Raw genomic sequence first — 22,736 nt, 5'->3', positions numbered from 1 at the left:
TGGTAAAAAAGAGAATAAACTTTGATCTAGATCCATACTAGCGCAGCATTATATGGCTGAAATGGTTCATTGTTCAGAAACAACTCAGGAGTGGCTAGCTTCAAACACTTTTTTTTTTTTTCTTGTATCATTTAAGTAAATCAGGCTTCAGATTTGTAACTAGTATCTAGATTGTTCGATGGTAGGAAATGTATTCAACTCCCTAGAGTTTAGGAAATGGGCAGAGTCTGAATCAATGTGCTCATTGCTGAGCAGCGCCTCCAAAACACCAAACAAGCAGCCCATTGGAAAATACTATCACAAATCCTCACAGCCCATAGGAAACTACAGCAAATCCGGCACAGATCATGCTTTCTGCATTGTGTGTTTGAACAGCCTGAGATCTAAACAGCTCAACCAACTAGCAGAGAATCAGAGATCCAATTCCTCCTGTTCCCTGCTGATGATCATTTTAAAGTAAGTAGTTTATTATATTCTGCTTATTTGTTTGAAAGACGACAGGCTTGGCTGTAATCACTTCTGAATTGCTGCAGCACATTACTTTCCTGCAAGTTGCTGAAATCCGTGTCGTATTATATGTACTGTATCACTGATGCAGTCTGTTAATTGATTTTTATTTTTTTTGTAATAAGGAAGTGTTTCACAGTTAAGAGCACTGTTTTCCATTTTTAATTAGCATCAAGGGGAAGCAGGCTTGTGCATAGTAGTTAGATTTACACGTTTTAACAGCAAATTTCTTCAGCCAAAAAAAATGTATAATCCTTTTGTGTTGTGATTTTTATCTGGTTTCAAATGAATAAATAATTCATGTGCAAAAATGAAATCATCTTTCACATAGTACTGCAAATCTCAGGTGCATTCTATTAAAACCCTAAAAGCATGCACTGTATGGTATTTTAGTATCCAGGCTTTGTTCATATGTGCTTGCACAGTTCAGAAAGTTATTAAGTTCTGATTCAGTGTAGCTATATTTGTATCTGGTTTCCAATCCTATTGACTTGTGGGCAGGAACGCTGGCAGTCTATCAATAGTCTAATTACAATGACCATAGGCTGCCTGAATAATTTATAGTTCCCTTAAAGCTGATGTATGTTGGAAAATGGCTATCTGCTGAAAGCACACTCAGTAGTTTATCAAGAGGAATGGAACAGCAGTCTGACAAAACGTCAATGTTTAGCTGGATAATAAAGATGTATCTTGGCAAACAATTTCACTCCTAAAGTTAAGACTCACATATTTCTCGAGCAACCAGGACTTTATTTATATCCTGACAATCAAACCACTGGTACTTAAATTACCAGCAAAACAATACCGTTCCACACCATTTTATGAAATCTCTGTTGCTTCTTTGGATATAGGAAGCATGTCCTTATTGAGTTGTATGCAAGTGTCTGCTTTTTCACCCCCATACTAAACACATTGACATTTTACCTTTTTTTTTTTCAATTATTATTATTATTTAATTATTTAAATTATATAGTACTCAGTTTTGATCCCAGAAATACGAGGGCAAGTCAATTATAACCTGTGTACCTGTGATCTTTACAGCTATCAAACCAGAATAATTGTATTTTCTTTGTTCTTTTGCACAACTGGGTTGAATCAAGGACTCTTGATAGCCTGCTGGGAGACAGCCCCACCCACCTCATCTGTTTAATGAATTATATATGTTAGAGTGTTTTTTGCATATTGTATTCTACTGTATATACCCAACCCAACATTTAGTGACAACATTCTTGGCTCATTTTCCCAGCCCATAGAAATCATTTTGGGCAGTCCTGTTATGACCACCCTTGACAAGATGACTTAACACTTTTTGAAAGAAATGATTGGGGATCACACTTTTCCAGCTTTGGAAAGCCTTTCCTTAAAATAGAAGCAGTTTCACGCTGCTGAGTTTCCGAGGGCCTGTGGGAATGTATAATTCCCTATAGAACTGTAGCCCCAGCTGTAAATATCTTCCAATACCTTTATTTTTAATATACATTTTAATTCCGTATGAAGTATTTGCAGATAAACAGAATATACATACTGTATACAATATGTATGAATGAAGAGGTCCCCAAACGCATTGCAAATATGTCTGTTTACATCGTTTGAATGAAACAAAAACACTCTAATAAGATGGCTGCTTGGTTTACCTGATTGCAAATGGGCTTTACTGTTTATACAAGCTGTGTTATCACACAAAAACAGGGTTCATTGTCCTCAATTTATTAAACAATTCCCAAGGCCACTACTACCTCTTCTTAATAGTGCAAAACCTCAACAAGGCCCACATCCTCTGCTTACCATGAAACTACCCTTTAAAGGCTACAATGCTTGATTGCTCGCCCTTTCTAATCATCCATAGCATTTCTGAGTTATGTTAATTAAACATTTAGATAATGATCAACATATAAATAACGTTCTGAAACTGACTTGAAAATTGCTTGGAAAAGAACATGCACTTCCTAAATCCAGGTAAATCATGTGACGTTTGACCTTTTCAGCTTTGCAATGCACTTACTCTATGGTATAGTAAAGAGATTAGAGGATTTGAAGGTCACGGCGCTACAGATTTATCTGGGACCCAGCAGTATAGATAGATGGCCCAAGCAAACCAAAGCCAATTGAACCACCAGAAGAAAAAAAAAAAAAAAAAGAAAAAAAAATTCACATCCTGAGTAACAGAGCTCTGAAAGTTCACTGAAAGGGAAGCACATTCAATTACATTTGAAATTATATACTCCACAAGAAAATTATAAAATGGTGAGATTACAAGATAACAGGAGGATTCTGTGTCAAAGGGAAGCTCTTACCATGATTGTGGTTTGTTTTGAGGTTACAAATACAGCTGATAGCATTATCAGAAAAGTGAATTGAAAGATAATTAAATTCTGTAAGAAAAAAGGAGGAATAACTTAAATATTTGAGGATAAAAAAAAATAAGACAGTAGGGGCTTTGGGGAAAAAAATACATTTTAAGTAAATGTTGCACATTTGCATACATCTTTTGCAAACTGATCTGTTTACGTAGGAATGAGTCATGTGTTTTAAAAGTAACAGTATCCATCTGCTAATCTTTATTGCTCTGAACTGTCTACTTATTCATCCACCTCTTCCTCTCTCTCTTCTCTTTGGGCTGGCAGTTTCCAATACTTACATTACCGAGGCTGTTCTTAAAACAGCTAGCCATTGATCTACCTGTAGATATGATCTAACTGCATATTAGTCTGTCTTCCCCCAACTGTTACTCCCTGTGACTGCTTAGCAGTGTTCCTTGTCCCAGTCATTTATACCTCACTCTCAACCTACTGCAGCATCTCATTATTCATCAAAAGGTCTGCTGTCCGTCCGTGGTTTACCGTTTATGTCTATCTCTATACAAAAGGAGCGAAGAAGCTCCAAATAGACTGGCCTGTTATAAACATCTTTTAAAAGCCAAATCATTAGCGCTATTCATTATATGGATACTTTTTTATCAAAACCAGTAAACTAGAATGTCAGACACCTTACTCTGACAATTAAATATTTTTACATTGTCTTTTTTTTTTTTTTCACTCGCTGAACAAAACCTCTGGGGTCAGTGGTGAGTTTTTACGTTCTATAAATATCAATGAAATATTATGTTTGTTAAAATAGATTACAAGCAAACAGAATCACAGTCCTAACCTCATTTTTTGTTAGTGTGATTCATTCCACTTTACGGTTGTTTCACTTTAATCAAAAGACGTTGTGAAGGGAGTGCTATCCTGGATAGAACGTACTTTACCAATAGGGAATCCAGATTTAGAAAAAAAAAAAAAGGTTTGAACCACAGTAGTGGAAACATTCAGCCACAAATGTGGTTATTCCTAAGAATTTTTACATGTGTTTGAACCTACTTAGCAGTAGCTGTACAGTTGTTTCAATACGGTGGAAGTTTAAAACGATTGTTCCATTTTAGTGAGGAATTCAATTTCATGGCAATAAAATGACTAAGGCACTGAGGGGGAAGCAAACACAGGAAGGTCATGTCCTAGTACCTTAAGGCCAAGTTCAGCACAATCACTGTAACCAGCTCATTCCATCTCTAAAGGGATAAGCCCTTGAATTTAATACAAGGTCTGTATTGGCAAGGCCACCTTTTACAAACACAGCTACTGGCTTTTCAAGGAGGGACACTGGGAAATAGATATCTGTTTAATAACATACAAAACGAAAAGGTTTGCTCTACAATGGTGACTCGTTAAATGAATACTTTTGTTATAGGTTTCAGTCACACTAGTCCCATGTCTTTATGCACTCCCAAGATGTTTATTCACAAGAGGTTGCTAGTAACAAATGCCTATGTCTGGCAGTGAATATACTGTATGAGTTTGCCCAATGTCAGAAGAATTTGTCTCATTGCTTAGCTGCACCTAGAGAGAGGTTAAAAATGTCATAATTGCCTCGCTGAAATCAAAAAGAAAAGAAAAAGAACAAAGATGCCTTAGTATTGCTCACCATGGGAAATGTAAAAAATGCAAAGTTAGGTTTGTGATTTTTTTTTCTTTTGCTGAGTGGTACAGTTCAGGGAGAGGGTAACAAAAATCGAGCAGTTGAAGCTTAAAATGTGTACTAAATACGTTTGCAAGGAACTGTCATATTTTATTGAGAAAGTTGCACAGAATAGGAAAAATCCATCTTCTGCTCCCTTTTTAAGTTTTGATTTAAAAGTGCATCCTCAGTTAGAGTGCTCAAGTGGCAGGGTGACCTAATCATAAACAGTGCTGTTCTTTTCATATTCAGGGAGCCATACCTGGAGCCATGTGATAGAACAGGATCGGAAGATCATGTTGGTATAAACAAGCATTCCAATTAAAAAAAAAAAAATAGTTACCAAGCTACTGGAAACCTAGAAATACCTCCACTGTTGGTTTTCAAACGCTAACACAAATAAAACATATCTTGCATTTATATATATATATATATATGAACATAAACTGCTGCAGTAACTCATACAGCAACTACACAAGCTATGTATTTCTGATTATATCACAACATTTGGATTTTTTACTTGATTACATCTCTACACCTGCCTGGTCATTTACACAACACAATACACTGATAATATTGTGTCCCTGATTACATTTATAGCTTTAGTACAACTAACATCAAATCACAACTGACAAGGATTCAAAGTTGGAGATTGAAAACACCCTAGTTTGTAGCCTAAAAGGTTTACAGAAGATCATATGACGTTTGTGTTTTCTTTTCAGAAATACCGAGTTTCACCAATACCTTATCATCCGCATACATGCCATACTTGCCAATGTCATATCTATGCGGGCTGCTAGCTGATAGTGGCACTGTTTAGAGCCTCCTGCCAAGCCCTATGAGAAAGCAATCTATCCAGCTGCTTCATTAGAGAGTGATCACATCATCAGGGTTATATTGAACTGCATGACTGGCTAGCATCAATCTAGGCTGAGCTTTCTGCATGTTAGAAAGCAGCTTACGATTAGGGGGAACATATTGGATGCGGGAAAAAAAACAGCATAATGGATTGAAAAAAACAAATAAAACAGGTCAACCACCGACTAATCCCAAACAGAGAGTTCAAGCATTTGTCAGTTCAGACCTGGGGTAGAGAGGGCAATTGGTATGCTTGTTTCTCCCCATGAATCCAACAACAAACGTTTTGAAATGCAATAGCAAATCACAAAAAGCCTATTGAATCAATTGCAGAATGGTACATGCAGTGTGTTTCGGGGGGGGGGGCTCAGGGAGTGATGAATTAAAACTGCTAGGTTGTTTTTTTCCTCGGATGTCATCTGAATGTCTGTCCAGCTTGTGAGTAAACGTGTGCTGATAAATACTTTGTATGCAAGGTGGTCACCACCCATGTCATGTTAGGAGAAATACTCCCTTGCCACATTTGCCCATCTGTTGTGGTGCAGAGCTTATGTGATTTGCATCTCTAGTAGATAATTCCTGCTGGTAAGTTCCCATCCCTTTATTAAGCGGACATATTGCTATGTCAAACAGAAATGTAATTAGCACATTAGGAGTTAGACTTTAAAAATTAAAAAGCTCCAGTGTGTGATCTTTCGATAATGTGCGATTAAGGCAAACAACACATTTTCTTAAATGATAAGATCCAAAAGGGACAAGGCACCTTGCTCTTAATCTCCAAGGTTAAAACCTAAATTTCTGAGGAAAAAAAAAAATAATCACCCTCGGAAGTAGAGGGAACATAAAATCTAGTTATAGTGCTGGAAAAAAAAAAATGTTTAGTGATCTTGTTCATTCTATTGTAATTTAAATAATGGAGAAGTTTATTTATTTTTTTAATAATTTGATTTATATATATATACACATAAAATCATTAACTGTTTATATATACCACAGTTAATGTAATCAAATGAACGTTTGCTACTCATAAGCTCCATATGTTTGCAGCCTGGTTTGGGGTTTTGTATATATTAGCTACTAACCACAATCCAATGCATTCATAACTGTACATACACATTTTTATTGCTGAATTAGCAGCAGTAAGAGAACATCACAACACATTTGTCTCCAGCTGTCTTGTAAAATATTTTTTTAAACTAATTTGACTGGAAGCCTCCCAAAGCTCTTTAAAAAAGCCCTGAAAAGTGTTTAGCTTTGCAGACATACGTGAAGTATTTGTTTCTCCCTTCATAAGTCAACATATATGAACTATGTAGCTTAGTGGAAACATTATAAACCACGCCACAGATTAGTCCAAATTTAAACTTAATGGAGGCAATATATAACTTTTCATGGTAACGAAGAAAAAGATGTTTGCTTTCTGAAACACACTCTTGCAGCAAACAATAAGGTCAATACTGATGTTCTTAGATAGGGTGGATGCAATTTTCTCCATGCTGTCTTGATAAAATGTAATCCGAGTCTGTAAACAAAGCAGATTGGAACCTAGACTCAGCATTAGTCACAGCAGCTTCAGTGTGGTACGCTCGTTTATTGGTTGTGATACTTCCTGCTGTGCTGCTGCTTATTGTCTCAACAGTCCTGTTTGGACCAAAAAATGCATTAGACTCCTAATATACTGTACTGGGAATCCTGTGAAAGAAATGATTCCCTGAAATTCAGCCAGGGTGATTAGGCTTTTGGGATTATTTGAACTTTATATACATATTTACATAATCTGCAAATCCTGCTTTGAAAACTAAACTCTTGCTAAATAATTATGTGATGTTTTAATGATCTGTAAAATAATTTTGTTAGCAACAATCCCTTTAAGGGTTAAAATGTTTCTTTAAGTATTTGCAACCAAATAATATTAAATGATTGCTGCAATCTAAGTGAAAGGCTGCTGTAGAGTTTGTGTCAGTTTCAGAATAAATGTGCTCAAATCTTCCATCCAAGTATGTCTAAAACTAAAAAAAAAATAAAAAAAAAATGATGAAACTTCTTGTTGAGGGAAAGAAAGGGTGAAAAGTTTGTTTTTTTAAAATCAAAGAATCAGGACACAGAGTGCCTTTCAAGTTCCTATATACTGGCAGACTCTTGTGTAATACAGTAAGGTTAAAAGAGTAGAAAGTTTGTAAACCGAGTTAACCAAAGCAAATTTTAAGATGCCCTAAAACTACCCTTGAATCTCATTAAAGCTTGTTTGTCAGTTTTCTTGATCTCACTCAGTCGGATCTACCAAGCCGGTGCCTTGATTTGTTTCCTTACATCACATGTAACATTTTAGCATGAAAACTTGTGAAGCAGCAACATCACTTACTGCAATTCTGTAACAAATGAATTCAATACAATTAAAATAAATAAATAAAAAAAACAACTGCAGTTAAAATTAAACTTGTTTTGTAACGCTGTGACATATCTAACCGTGATACAAATAAAAAGCTTTTCATTGAAATGTCTTATAAAAGGAATACATCACTAACAATATGATTTATATATTCTGGACAGGAATTTATTGCTTGGAAGCGGTATTTGTTTTACAGCACTGGAGACTAGTCTAAAAACCAATTATTTTTTTACAAGTTACAAGCTTGGTTAGATGTAAAACTAAGCTAAAAGAACCGCCCTCAACTGTAGTGTTTCAATAACCATGTTCAATCAGTCCAGGCTCTTTTGAGCAAAACCTGCCAACTGTGCATAATTTGCTGCTGGATTTTGCAGTGGTTTGTGATGTAGACCACAGTGCTGTGGGGATGAGTGTATAGTACCAAATTGATTTTACTTGTGTCTGTGCCGAATTCAAACCTTTCTACAAATGAATAAATTAGGCACCAGACAACTGTGGAACCCAGCCTTCAAATATCCTCATACCCCATACAGTCTTCACAGAATGTTATTTATTTCACCCAAACAAGAAATCGAGCTACACGGAGTGAAATTTCACTAAGAGCATCAACACGGAGACATTTTTTTTTTTCTAAACCGCAGAATAAATGTAGTGGCACACATCTAACAAAGCACCCGTCGTTTTCAAGATGTCACGCTGTAGAAAGCTTTTTTACGACTCTCGGCTTCCTTAAAAAGAGCTCTATGATGTTGGAAATGACATTTTAAAAATGCAAACAGTTCAACCAAACCAGATAACATGCATTTTTTACAAGAAACTGGTTGACCTATTTTGCTAAGTCTGCTCTATGTTAAAATACATTCTAGTATATTTAATCTTTAAATATGTGGATTGAGGGGTGTGGTGATGGGATTGCATTGGAGGATGTCCATTTGACCTTCAGTTCTCTGGAGCTATTGTGGGCGGTTGCTGCAGTGAAGGAAGAGAATTGGACATTCCACATTGGGGACAAAAACGGGTAAAATAATTGGGAAATACAAAAAAAAAAAAACTAATACCTAGCTCTTTAACTTTCCATTACAAAAGAGATATTGCAGCATCCTAACGCAGTCCGATTCCTGTCCTTCACAAGCATCAGCTCATAGTCAGTAAGCCACTGACACAGTGGAGCTCTGTATCTCCAACACAATTAACCTTAACTATGTACAATTGCAGTGTGTTAGGATTTTAATTAGTAAGTATTCACCAGTGGAGCTCCTCAGTGTTCTGCTCAGACTGCGACCCAACAGCTTGGCACACTTAGTATGCAGACCCTTGCAGTATCAGAAGGCCACGAATTTGAAAGCCAGCTCAGTTTTTCAGGCTGGAATCCAAACTCTCTCTAAACACACATAAGACGTTTCCACATATCCACCCTGTGCAAAATTGGTTTACCTCCCTTGGAGACTGGCTTATTGAACAATAGGGAAAATAATGCAATTGGCCTCAGAATGTGTTGGTGGGGTAAGCATTGGCAGCAAGTGAAACTGCTGCCAGCTCTGTCACTTCCACTAGGGGTCATTGTGGTGTGAATGTTTCATTTCCCTCCAGAAAACTGGTAGATAAAAGAAAAATATATACAGATTTAGACAGTTAGACAGCACTATCCAGCATCTTTAAGTACAGTTTTAAAGCATTTAACATGCAGACAATCTCAGATTAGATGAAAATGTATCCTTTACAATAGGCTGTTATCTAGCATGATAATTACATTTCATTCCATTAAACAGGAGGTTCTAAATGTTGCAAGTTGATCTAATTTACAGTCTTAACAGAGGTAATCTTATAGTATTCAGACTGAGAAACAATAAACTGATAACTGTATTTGCTTACGATTGTAAGTCGCCCTGGATAAGGGCGTCTGCTAAGAAATAAATAATAATAATAATAATAATAATAATAATAATAATAATAATAATAATAATAATAATAATAATAATAATAACTGGTCTAGGAGGCACGATCAAAGTGTCTGGCTTGAAAGTCTATTAATACCACAAATGGAATATCTTTGCAAAACTGTTCCCATCTCAATATGCTGAGAAACGTGCATCATTGATGTCTTAACATACATTGACTGAGTGTGTTATAATTACAGTAACCAAGTTAATATTTGTTCACCAAGTAAATTAAACCACTTACTGGACTGATTGAGCCTCACAGAGCCTGTATATTTAAATGCACTATTTTGCATTGTATATTGTATACTTTAATCCCAGTCGTGTTTTTTCTTTTTCATTCAATTTTTCAGAACCCATCTCACAAGGATAACCCATTCCGCTGTGTAGAAAGATGCACTGCCACAATCGTTGCCAATCAATCCTATGTACTCTGCTAATCTTGACTTTGTGCTCTGTGAAGCAGGGTGATTTCTAATGCAATTTGTTTTAAGAAAAAGGACTTTCTTTTTTCTAGGCCTTCCTGGTCGCGTTAACAGATTAAGTATTTTGTGTGTGTGTCTGCCTTGAGATTATTATTTATTTATTTATTTCTTACTAGACACCCTTATCCAGGGCGACTTACAATTGTTACAAGATATCACATTATTTTTACATACAATTACATTATTTTTTACACATTATTTTTTACATACAATTACCCATTTATACAGCTGGGTTTTTACTGGAGCAATCTAGGTAAAGTACCTTGCTCAAGGGTACAGCAGCAGTGTCCCCCACCTGGGATTGAACCCACGACCCTCCAGTCAAGAGCCCAAAGCCGTAACCACTACTGTCATTGAACTGATGGATTTAAATTATCTGCCAAACTATGATTTCACGAAACAGGATAACACAGACCTCAAATTAACTAAAAATGCTGAGTGGGTTGTCCAACTAAAAAAATTAAAATTACACATTTAACATCATAAAGTGTTGACGTATGGTACCATGTGGTAGGCAATATTACAAATTCTGGTAAAAATGAAAAATCTCTCATCTTGTGGGCGAGTGTCACTTCTACACACCCCAGGCGTGGCACATACTGTAGCCGGAGGCCAAATATTGTAACTCTGCAATCAGTTTTGCATCTCTTAGGAAATGTCAAATGCACAGTGCATAAATATTACTACAGCAATGTGCACATTGTCATGTAATGAAATTGAAAAGAAAAATTAATGGAGAACAATTTTGCAGCAATACAAAAAACACCACATGCTTGTATGTGATACTATGCCACCCTGTCACCTCCTACACCCCCTTGTTGTTTTTATGTCCATCATCTCTGCATTCCTTCAATTGAATTTGAACAGTAATGTGACACACAAAGGCACAGACCCTCAGAAAAGAGGCCAGGGGTCAACGTATATTACAAAATGGGGGAGGGGTTGTCATTCTGATCACTGGAATTCGGGACAACTAAATGTATTGCTTCAGAAAAGAACCTTAAAGCCTTACATATAATGACTGCACAGTGAAGGGAGAGGACATAAATCTGTAATGAGAACCATACTATAGTATATACATATTACATAGAAATCACCAAGCAATGTAGTCAGTGTTACTTTAAAACAAGGATCCGTTAAAAATAATTACATTTCTGACATCTGATACTGTGACATTTTACCTTCTCCTAGAGAGTGATGGGAACATTAATGGTAAACACATTCATCACTCCCTCGAAGGAAAGGGGCTCCCATTCTAATTGATTAAATTGTCACTGTGTAGTAATTGAGTCGATTAAATGAGATCAAGAAAAAAGCATGCATAAAGACCAATCAATAGCTATAAACATAGAGATAAACAATTACATAAAGTGTGTTAAAAAAGCGCATTATACTTTTTCACGATATGCCACTCTGATAAATCAAATAAAATATGTATTTATTTGGCTGACGCTTTTTTCCCCAAAGCAAGTTAGTTAGTCCACATTAATTTATTTACAGTGCCTTGCGAAAGTATTCGGCCCCCTTGAACTTTGCGACCTTTTGCCACATTTCAGGCTTCAAACATAAAGATATGAAACTGTAATTTTTTGTGAAGAATCAACAACAAGTGGGACACAATCATGAAGTGGAACGAAATTTATTGGATATTTCAAACTTTTTTAACAAATAAAAAACTGAAAAATTGGGCATGCAAAATTATTCAGCCCCCTTAAGTTAATACTTTGTAGCGCCACCTTTTGCTGCGATTACAGCTGTAAGTCGCTTGGGGTATGTCTCTATCAGTTTTGCACATTGAGAGACTGAAATTTTTGCCCATTCCTCCTTGCAAAACAGCTCGAGCTCAGTGAGGTTGGATGGAGAGCATTTGTGAACAGCAGTTTTCAGTTCTTTCCACAGATTCTCGATTGGATTCAGGTCTGGACTTTGACTTGGCCATTCTAACACCTGGATATGTTTATTTGTGAACCATTCCATTGTAGATTTTGCTTTATGTTTTGGATCATTGTCTTGTTGGAAGACAAATCTCCGTCCCAGTCTCAGGTCTTTTGCAGACTCCATCAGGTTTTCTTCCAGAATGGTCCTGTATTTGGCTCCATCCATCTTCCCATCAATTTTAACCATCTTCCCTGTCCCTGCTGAAGAAAAGCAGGCCCAAACCATGATGCTGCCACCACCATGTTTGACAGTGGGGATGGTGTGTTCAGGGTGATGAGCTGTGTTGCTTTTACGCCAAACATAACGTTTTGCATTGTTGCCAAAAAGTTCGATTTTGGTTTCATCTGACCAGAGCACCTTCTTCCACATGTTTGGTGTGTCTCCCAGGTGGCTTGTGGCAAACTGTAAATGACACTTTTTATGGATATCTTTAAGAAATGGCTTTCTTCTTGCCACTCTTCCATAAAGGCCAGATTTGTGCAGTATACGACTGATTGTTGTCCTATGGACAGAGTCTCCCACCTCAGCTGTAGGTCTCTGCAGTTCATCCAGAGTGATCATGGGCCTCTTGGCTGCATCTCTGATCAGTCTTCTCCTTGTATGAGCTGAAAGTTTAGAGGGACGGCCAGGTCTTGGTAGATTTGCAGTGGTCTGATACTCCTTCCATTTCAATATTATCGCTTGCACAGTGCTCCTTGGGATGTTTAAAGCTTGGGAAATCTTTTTGTATCCAAATCCAGCTTTAAACTTCTCCACAACAGTATCTCGGACCTGCCTGGTGTGTTCCTTGTTCTTCATGATGCTCTCTGCGCTTTAAACGGACCTCTGAGACTATCACAGTGCAGGTGCATTTATACAGAGACTTGATTACACACAGGTGGATTCTATTTATCATCATTAGTCATTTAGGTCAACATTGGATCATTCAGAGATCCTCACTGAACTTCTGGAGAGAGTTTGCTGCACTGAAAGTAAAGGGGCTGAATAATTTTGCACGCCCAATTTTTCAGTTTTTTATTTGTTAAAAAAGTTTGAAATATCCAATAAATTTCGTTCCACTTCATGATTGTGTCCCACTTGTTGTTGATTCTTCACAAAAAATTACAGTTTCATATCTTTATGTTTGAAGCCTGAAATGTGGCAAAAGGTCGCAAAGTTCAAGGGGGCCGAATACTTTCGCAAGGCACTGTATATACAAATTCTGTTACCCATTTATACAGTTGGATTGTACAGCAGCAGTGTCCTGGTATTGATCCCAGGACCCTCGGCTAAAAGTCCAGAGCCCTAACAACTACTCCACGTTAAATACAAATACTGTATTATTATTATTATTATTATTTATTTCTTAGCAGACGCCCTTATCCAGGGCGACTTACAATTGTTACAAGATATCACATTATTTCACATTATACAGATATCACATTATTTTACATACAATTACCCATTTATACAGTTGGGTTTTTACTGGAGCAATCTAGGTAAAGTACCTTGCTCAAGGGTACAACAGCAGTGTCCCCCACTGGGGATTGAACCCACAACCCTCCGGTCAAGAGTCCAGAGCCCTAACCACTACTCCACACTGCTGCCCGTAGTAATTGCATTTGCAATACAAACTACTGAGAATGATTGCAAGAATGTTAAAAAGCATGAATATATATATTCTTTTTTATTAAACAAATAAAGTATTCTCAAAAGTATTACTTCTGCTGTAGTCGTGTGAAGTACTGACTGCATTTCAACAAAGGCACTGCTCATCTCAGGCTGAAAGGAAACGGGTTGTGGAATGAAATAAGTAAGACGAGGTCATCTTTAAAGTGCTGGTGAGAAGGGTATTTTCCTCCCTGGATCTTATTGTTTTCATTCTTGGCTTTTCTAAAATATATACTGGCACTGAATTAATTCAGGTGGTCCACTGCCTTGGGGAGAAACACAAGGCTAGGCAGATGGCTGAGAGTATGATCCTTTGTCTGTTGACATAGCTCTTAAACTTCACTTCCTGAGGCTATGGCAGTGTGTAGTAAATAAATGATAAACACTATTTTTCATTCTAGAGACTGGTTGCTATATCCATTTTTACTCCAAACAGTTCCTTCGAGGAAATATTGAGGTTAATATATCTGTAAATAATTAACACCCTTTTGCTACCAGGGTAAAATCTTTCTGTTTGGATTGCCCAAAAGCATTCCAGCACAGTGAAAGAAAAAAAAACAAACTATATTTGAATTACACGTATGATAAAGTGTTTTTTTGTTTGTTTGTTTTTTGTTTAATTTCCTTGCAGTATCAGAATTTAATCTACGGCTATCCTCTTGGCTGCCTTCAACTTTGAGAAATTATTACAATTTTTTTTTTTTTTTTTTTTTTCTCTGTTCATCTCATTTCCCTGCCTCGACAGTAAATCACATTTTGCATTTAGAAAAACAGCCTGTAATTGCTCTTTATAAACAGCTAAATAGTACAGGAATAAATCAGCTGCAAAGGAGGAGCTGAAGATTAAATGCTGCTGAGCCTTGCAAACAGTTTCATTAACTTTTAATGGAATTCACAAGGCAGTCTGTGCTTCTGGAAAGCAGTCCCTCAATTTGATCTTAATGCCCTGCACCCACAGCACTATGTTTGAGACCTTCTCTTCTCTAATGGCTGGCTATGAGGGGGGGGGGGGGGGGGGATGAAGGACAAGCACTTGGCACAAAGGATGAATGCCAGGTGAACACTTGTTCTTTGAATCCAAGTTTAAATGGCTCCAGTGAATCACATTTTGGTTTCACAATGTACTCCTTATGAGGAACTGAACCAGAAGTGAAATGTGTTTGGGTGGATTGTGCTATCCAGCACTGGAGTACCGAGAATCATTCTCTTTCTCCACTGAAGAGAAATGGGTCCACGTCTGACAGGATGGGTGATTCATACAACACAGTATGGAATGAACTAATGGATTACATCTTCTTTCTTTCTGCTTAGTCGATAAGCTACTTTAATGCTTCAGACTGTTTAAAAGTACTTAAAGTCGTCACTAGGTAACACATTAAATCTGTGCCTTGTTAACAAAACAGTGACTTGCTTATAAAAAAAAACAAAACATGTTGGGTCTGGTTTATAAAGCAGTTGCTTCAGGACAAAGCTGGCATTACTTCCTTTCTGAAAAGTGTAAAAAAAAAATCTGTATATAGCAGAAAGAAGAAAAATACACACACATCTGAGAATGTTAACATAAGGGCCCTTCGTGCAACTGAGTTTTCTCTCAGCAAAATATTAGTAAATTGGGCCCATCTGAGAATGTTAACATAAGGGCCCTTCGTGCAACTGAGTTTTCTCTCAGCAAAATATTAGTAAATTGGGCCCATTGGGTTTGGGTCTTGAAGAAAAAAAAAAAACAATCACACAATTTGGTAATACGGGTACAAACTGTAGGATGCCTTAATGCAAGCAGCTGCCATTACAAACAGTGAGGACAAGCATGTTGCAACTGTGTCTGCATATCAGAAAGGAGAAGTGCTGGCAAGAGGGTTAGAGGATTGTTTAACACTCCAACATCTGTAATACCCCCAGAAAATGCATTCTTCAGTCCACTCTTCAGACATTAATTTCAACTTGTTATTGTTAAAACTTTTCTTCAATCTAAAAGTTTAGCTAGGGCTTAAAACATATAACCCAGAATTGAAGAGACGACAAACTCTTACTGAGCTGGTCTTCAAACAATGCTGTTAGTCAGTCTTTTAATGTTTTAGTAAAACAAAGACTTATTAAGCTTAATCTGGCAAGGACATGGGGTAGACACAGAAAACCATATTGTCTAGGACTTGTTTTCAAGCTGCTGGCTATACAGCTTATCAAAGTTAAGAGAATGAAAGACTGAGCATTGTGCAAACCCACAGCATCATATAACTATTATGAGGGCACAGACCGAGAAGCTACAGTAGACTTGAAACCACTAGCTTTTATTCAAAAGCTAGGGCGTAGCTCAGTCTCAGTCTCTCCTGTTTGGGGAACCGTTTTAGTTGCTGTTGTAGCCATCGCTGTTGCGCTGCTTGCTTTGAATGCAGCAGTGTAAATGGTTTCAGGCTGTTAGCCTCATAAACAGCAGTATGGTTACAGTACGTGACGTACCATGCATCTTATTAAAGTGTATTGAAAATGTGTTTTTGTTATTAAAAGAGCAGTCTGGCTTATAGATTTATACAAACATCAACTCCAATAACAGAAAAAAAGAATTCTAAAGTCCATTTGTCTGCCTATGAAAAATCATTTACAAGCACTGTGATGTAATAATGTAAACAGTACCACGCCCAATTGTATTGTTTTGTAACAAGAAACCATGCAGTCAGGTGTGGTATGTGTGACAGCAGTCCAGCTTATCTGAAAACTGAACCATTCAGCTTGATCAATAAATGAATAACAAAGCATGTAAAGGGATGTTTTGAAACATATATATTTGTATTCATAGTCAATCTAGGAGTAGTTGCCATGTTGAAGACATCAGCTGTTCAGAAATACTGTACAATTTTCATTTCAGTTTTTCTTCCTAAACTTAAAACTGAGCTTTAATAAGTAATGTATAACCTTCTGAAAACAGGATAATCAGGAGCATTTAGAATGAAACAATTACAAATTACAAAAGTTTCAACATGAAGTCTCCATCAATGTCCTCTGGAATAAGCCTCTTTGGCACATGTTGTTTATCAAGGCCGTACAATTGAGACTGAAATGTTTAAAGACAAAAAATAGTTGCATTCATTTCAGTTCAGCATACAGTCTGTTTGCTGTCTGCGGGTGTTAAAGATACTAATTTGAAAAGTAAGCAGTTTAACTACAACTGGAACAATATGTATTGTGAAATCTGTGAAAGCAAAAGGCTGTACATTTCACTTTCCCACAAACTCAAAAATTGAAGAAATTGAATTTAACGAAGGCTGATGCTGTTCATTATTTATATAGCGCTGGATGTTTGACAGATAAACTTCTGAAGCTTCTCACATGCCACAGCTTTCAGAGACAGTTTTTGGTTAAATGTATTTCATGGAAATTGTTGCAACATCTACTAGTGTCATTTATTCATAAGGTCTTAAGACAAAAAAAAGTCAACCTAGCAATATAATGATATTTAAAAACAGCTATGGCATTATGGTTCGGGTACAAAGTTTCTTAAATTACGACTGGTTTCTGCTGAGTTTCTAGTTACTGAATGACATTTAAAAACATTGAGCTGTTATTGCTCCCAAAGCTTCCAGCACAATCCAATCCAATGGCTGAATTACTCTTAAAAGCCGTGCCAGGATTGAGTGAGTGGTTATTACTAGTTCCAAAGTACAAATGGACACCTATAAAGAAACATGAGAATCAATGAGGAACTACAAGAGTTGATTTTAGTTTTTGTATGCCATACACTCCACATGCGTATTCAAACATCCCAGTGCTTTAAAACTACAAATCCTGTAGTTACAACATATTTAAAGGATTTGCCTGTTACAGTTTACTACTTACCCAGTCCATTAGCCATGCATTTTAAAGCACACCAGCTATTCAATTTCTGAAAAATATAGGGCAGTACTTAAGGCCCTTGGTCACATTTTTCAATGGCTTCTTATTTAACAAATTGCTTCCAATTGTAAATGTTAGTTGATCTCTCCACTCTAATGGGCAATGACATGTACAGTAAATGATTAGCATAATATGAGCACTGATTCAGCTAATGGGCAAGTACGGAGCATGACTTTCTGGTACTTATAAATCAGCAATTAGCCTACTTAGATTGAACAACTTAAAGCCATTCTCAGGAAGATAATTTGCAGCAATCTCAAAAAAGGCAGACGTGTATGTGGGGGTGTGAGCTGCGATTCAATTGCTTGTTTTTGCCAAATACAATATTTAAGGGTTTAAATCAGGATGTTTTTCTCTGGGAGATGATTAGTGTACCCGTGTTCTCCAAGATTTGTCAGGCTTTTATTATATTTTCTTGTACACCAAGTGTAACTACTGATAATGGAAATAGACAGCGATTACCCTTTGTTAGCAGGAAGGGTGGCAAGACCCCATTAAAATATCTGCTAGGGGAAGGCTTATAAACACTCGTCCTGCATCCAATCCTGGGTTTTAAAACTTCCCTGGTTTAGGTACAGTATATTACTTGAGATCAGACAGGACATTTAGCAGTCATGCACAGCTAAATTTGTTCTGAACTGATCAAAGTCATAACAGCATGAATAAATCTCACCTCACAAGTCCGTAGGTTTACTATTACTACATGCAGATACAAGGAAGGAACAATTAATTTACTAAGGGGCTGATTGCTCAGACGCCTAGAAGTGGATCCTTTAAATAATATACTTAATTGAGGGTAGTTCTGAAATCCAGAACTGGTTGATGGACTAGTGTGTGTTTCTACCCATGCTGGGGTCATGTTGCATGTGTTTAAATGGTTACATTTTTAAAAAAATAATGGAAGACATTTCTGGCTGTTTTGCACCCCATTTCGCCTTCATGGTAGGTCTATAAATGCATCTTTTATATAGTGCAATAGAGTCCCAATCAGCCCAGGTAGATTAGGGTTAGTAAGACAGTCGTTACTCAGCATAATGACAGGTTGAAGACTGTTAAAAATCAGATCCCTTGAAACATGGAGACACAAGTAATCTGTCTGCCCAATCTCTGCTGTTGCCTTGGCAGGAGCACCTCTGATCTACATTGACAAGCTGGTAGGAATGCAAATCAACCTGTCATAAAAATACCAGCACAGATTAACAGATCGTCCCCAACTAAAAAAAACCTGACCTTGTACCAACAGAGCAAGCAAATATGTAACTGGTGTGATTCTGTGACGTACTGAGATGGTGATACATTGTTGAACCAAATATTAAAACAATTTCACTTTCACTGTTTCTAACTAGCTAATAAATAGTTTGAGCCATGTTCAAAGGTAAATATACACTGTCACTGTTTCTTGAAACCAACAAACAACCAATATAGAAAGTAGTTCCTAATTGGGTTTGTATCATTAGCATTTTTTATTTTCCTTTTTATTTTATTTAAAGTTTGTACCTTTAAGATGGTACAAACTTTTCCATGCAGAAAAAGCTAAGTAAATCCGACACTGTTGTCTGAATACAGTACAGATCTGCATGATCAAGACAAGAACAGCCTTCTCTCCCAATCAGATTTATTACAAGTACACGCAGGCCAAAGGACTCTGCCTCTTCAGCTTTTTCACATTTTCACCTAGTTAGTCCCCCAGAACTGCACTAGATGCCAAATTAGATACCAATTAGTTCCCACTGGGTGGGTTGTTTGGCAAAAATGACTCTTCCACTAACAACTACTGTATGCTGAGACCACCAGGGCTGTTGAAACTGGACTCTAATCACTTTGGAGTTAGAAATAGCCTGGTGACTCAAATCCAAACTGGATTCAAAACAGATACCAGAGGTGAAGCAAAGCCAAAATGCAATGAAACACAAAGGCCAATCGTTTCTGTTCCAAACACTCCCCCACCAGCCCAGCTGTTTTTTTTTACTTTTTGATGTAATAGTAGGGTAGCTTTTCAGGAAGATGAAGAAAAATCTACAAAGAAATGCTGTATTGTGCCAGAATCTTTTATTCAGAGTTACATAAAAAGAGTCACGCGATCTCAAAAAATAATTTTAAAAAATCCTTTTAAAGAAAATGAAACACAATCAATGCATTCAATAATTGCAGAAGACTAATTGAGGAAACAAAGACATCAAACTGCACCGCTGATTTATATATGCAGTGAAGTCATAAGTGTCAGAACAAAAAAGAATTTGATGTGTTTGGCTCTATGGAAATAATAATAAACTTTGACAGTATTCACAACACAAGGTAGTTATTATAACCAACAATTTGCCTGTCACAGAACAGTCTTTTGTTAAATGGGTGTACTTTTTAATTTAACTATTTATTATTTTCAATAAATGAAATACCCTATTTTACAAACAGCAGTAATGCTTAAGCATAATACAAAGAATCCCTTTTTCAGAAAACTTGATATATCTCAGCTTTCAATGTAGATGTGTCAGCCTAATGTCTCCATTTAACCATTTAACATCTGGACTAAACTTTATAAGGACACTGATACCAGTGCGCGGATCACGTGGGCCAAATCAGCATAATAAATCATTCAGGAGTATTAAAAAAAAATACAAAAAGAATGCTTGCATTGTCTTTTTTGTAAAGTTTTTTTTTGCGTTTTGCATTTTGTTAGTAATTATTGGCGTTACTTTGTTTGGCACAGTGAGTTGGTATCTTGGCTTGACTCTGCCTTGTAGCATTGGTTGGCCAGAGATGGCTGGTTGCCATGCTGGCTTATGAAGACACTTTTGTGATTAAGGAAAAGGGGGTTTTGTACACATTGCATCTGGCAAGGTCAGCGTGCACAAGGAGAACAATGCACGTATACATTATATGGAGTAAGCAAACATTTAAAATGGTATGTGCCAGTCTTCCTCAATAGGAATGAATAAGGACTCTTTTTTTTCTGTCCAAGATGATCCACAAACTTCATCAGCAGATTTCACACAAATTACTTAAGCCTGTATTTGCAAAGATCTTAAACTTGGTGTAGAGAGGTACAGTTTGAATATCTAATTAAAAGGTGCCAAATGTTTGGATTTTCCCATGATAGTCCGCCTTCTGTGTGTGTAGTAACCAGGAAGGAATCTGCTTCTTTTCAATAGCCGCTGAAAAGGGAGCTGTGAAATTGTCAATGAAATGTAACAGTTGATAACAGAAGGGTGGCGAGATAATGTGTGTTTCGAAAACTCAAAACAAAAGGTAGTGCTGCAAAGATTTCTATTGCAAATTAAAATAAACAAAGCTTTTAAAAAAAAAAAAAAAACACCTACTATCTGTAAATTGGCATAGTTTAATATTTCTTTAATACCTATGGAAGGTCTATATATATAGTTTGGTTAAAATGTTTGTTTATTTAACTTCAGTATGTTAGTCCAAATTTCTTTATACTGAAAAATGCAACATGGCAGTGAGCTAAAACTGCCTTGACATGGCCATAAATCCTATGGACCCTATGAATCAGTTTCCACTATGTAATATTCAGTAATTTAATATTGCATATTTATACAGGTTTATTAGATTCTTTTTAAATCGTATTTACATTGATACTGATCATATGACAGTTGTCTGATGACCTGGAAGTCGCTCCTATTTCATTGCAACATGTTACTGGGCAGCCAACCCTTTTGCTGAAATAATAAAGAATATTGAAGGTTATTGCAACAGAACATACTGCAGTTGAGAGCCAAGGTGCAATAGCCTTTCAACATAGGTATGGTTGTGAAAGAGTTTTACTGTATGCAAGTGCAATACTAACATAGTATCTGAATAGACTTAAAGAGTAAGTAAGCAGTGTTCTGCAAAATATAGCATTATACATCCCCTCGTGTGGCTACAATCGTTAACAATAACATACCTGTAATTTCTCTTTTCATTGTTAACACCCTGACCACTTTTTACTCTTATAATTCAAAGCTCTTTTCAAAATGGCCGCTGTAGTCTACTGGTGATAGTCATTGTCAAACAGATAACATCAGCAATAACGATCCATGATGTGGTATAGAACAGAAAAGCCAGAGCACTTGTTACATTTAAATTTTTTTTTCAAATCAATCTTCCCACATTGACTTAGAGGACAGATCTCGCACCGCAGTCACAGTGCAGTAGAGTTTCCATTTTGAAAAGTGCTTTGAAACAGAGTTTAAAGTTATAAGTGTAAAACATTGTTAGGGTGTTAATAATGAAAATATAAAAAATTACTGGTGCATTATTTAAACAGTTGTAGCAACATGTGGGGACCTATGACACTATATTGTTCAGAACCCCACTACTTACTCTTTAATAAAGTAGAATGTTTCGCTTTGTCGTTATCTGGTCGAGTAGTATTGTTTTGTAATATGTACAGAAAGGATCCCATTTAAAACAGCCATTAACATACTGACTGTTCAAAAATGTCCTTGATTTAAAAAAGACAAGAGTGCACTACTATAAGACATCTTTGCGAGTCAGAAACTGTACATTAAGATTTTCAACAGTCATTATGGGGTGGTAGTTGTGAAATCAAGAGAAATAGATACATATTTTTACATTTTACTGATAGCACACTAGATTCAATAACTGACACAATAATTTTAAAAAGCATTCAAGATGGTTTTAGAATTCTCTGCATAACAGCTATTACAGCAACATAACTGATAATATGCTTAAGTCAGCAAACTGAACACAAAGCTGGCTCTGGCTTGGTGTTCACCCACTGATTGCTGTGAGTGAACTTTTATTGCTTAAAAGTTGTGTCCCAGCCAAAAGCTGATGACTCCTACAAATAACTACTCTTGTAAACCAACGCTTTCTTTTTAAAATGTGACCCTATTCATTTTGATTTGATTATAGCTATTGTTCAATATTATGTGCCAGAGACAAATAGACTTTAACCAGTCAAACCAAATATATACAATACAGGCTTGATCAAAAGTCATTTTCAAGTCTCTAATTAAGCCTTAGTTATTGGAATAACTACAAGGAGTTAAAGGTAAAATACCCGTTCCTCACATCAACAGTACTATAGTGAGCTATTTTCAATAAATATAATATAGGTAACGATACTAA

At 36.5% G+C, this 22,736-nt stretch overlaps 1 protein-coding gene across 2 annotated transcripts in view; it reads left to right on the top strand.

Annotated features, from left to right (window-relative positions):
* Positions 1 to 255: 255 nt before the first annotated feature.
* The window catches only part of LOC117428170 (semaphorin-6D-like), a 79,908-nt gene continuing 57,427 nt past the window's right edge, over positions 256 to 22,736 (top strand). The window contains exon 1 of one of the 2 annotated variants that reach the window (XM_034046910.3): positions 256 to 456. The gene's annotated coding sequence lies outside the window, so the exon portion shown is untranslated. The remainder of the gene's footprint in view (positions 457 to 22,736) is intronic. The other variant, XM_034046907.3, reaches the window with a different exon arrangement.

The sequence above is a fragment of the Acipenser ruthenus genome, chromosome 21, assembly GCF_902713425.1.
Source record: "Acipenser ruthenus chromosome 21, fAciRut3.2 maternal haplotype, whole genome shotgun sequence".
Classification (NCBI taxonomy): domain Eukaryota; kingdom Metazoa; phylum Chordata; class Actinopteri; order Acipenseriformes; family Acipenseridae; genus Acipenser; species Acipenser ruthenus.
This window is presented reverse-complemented; position numbering and strand designations above follow the sequence as displayed.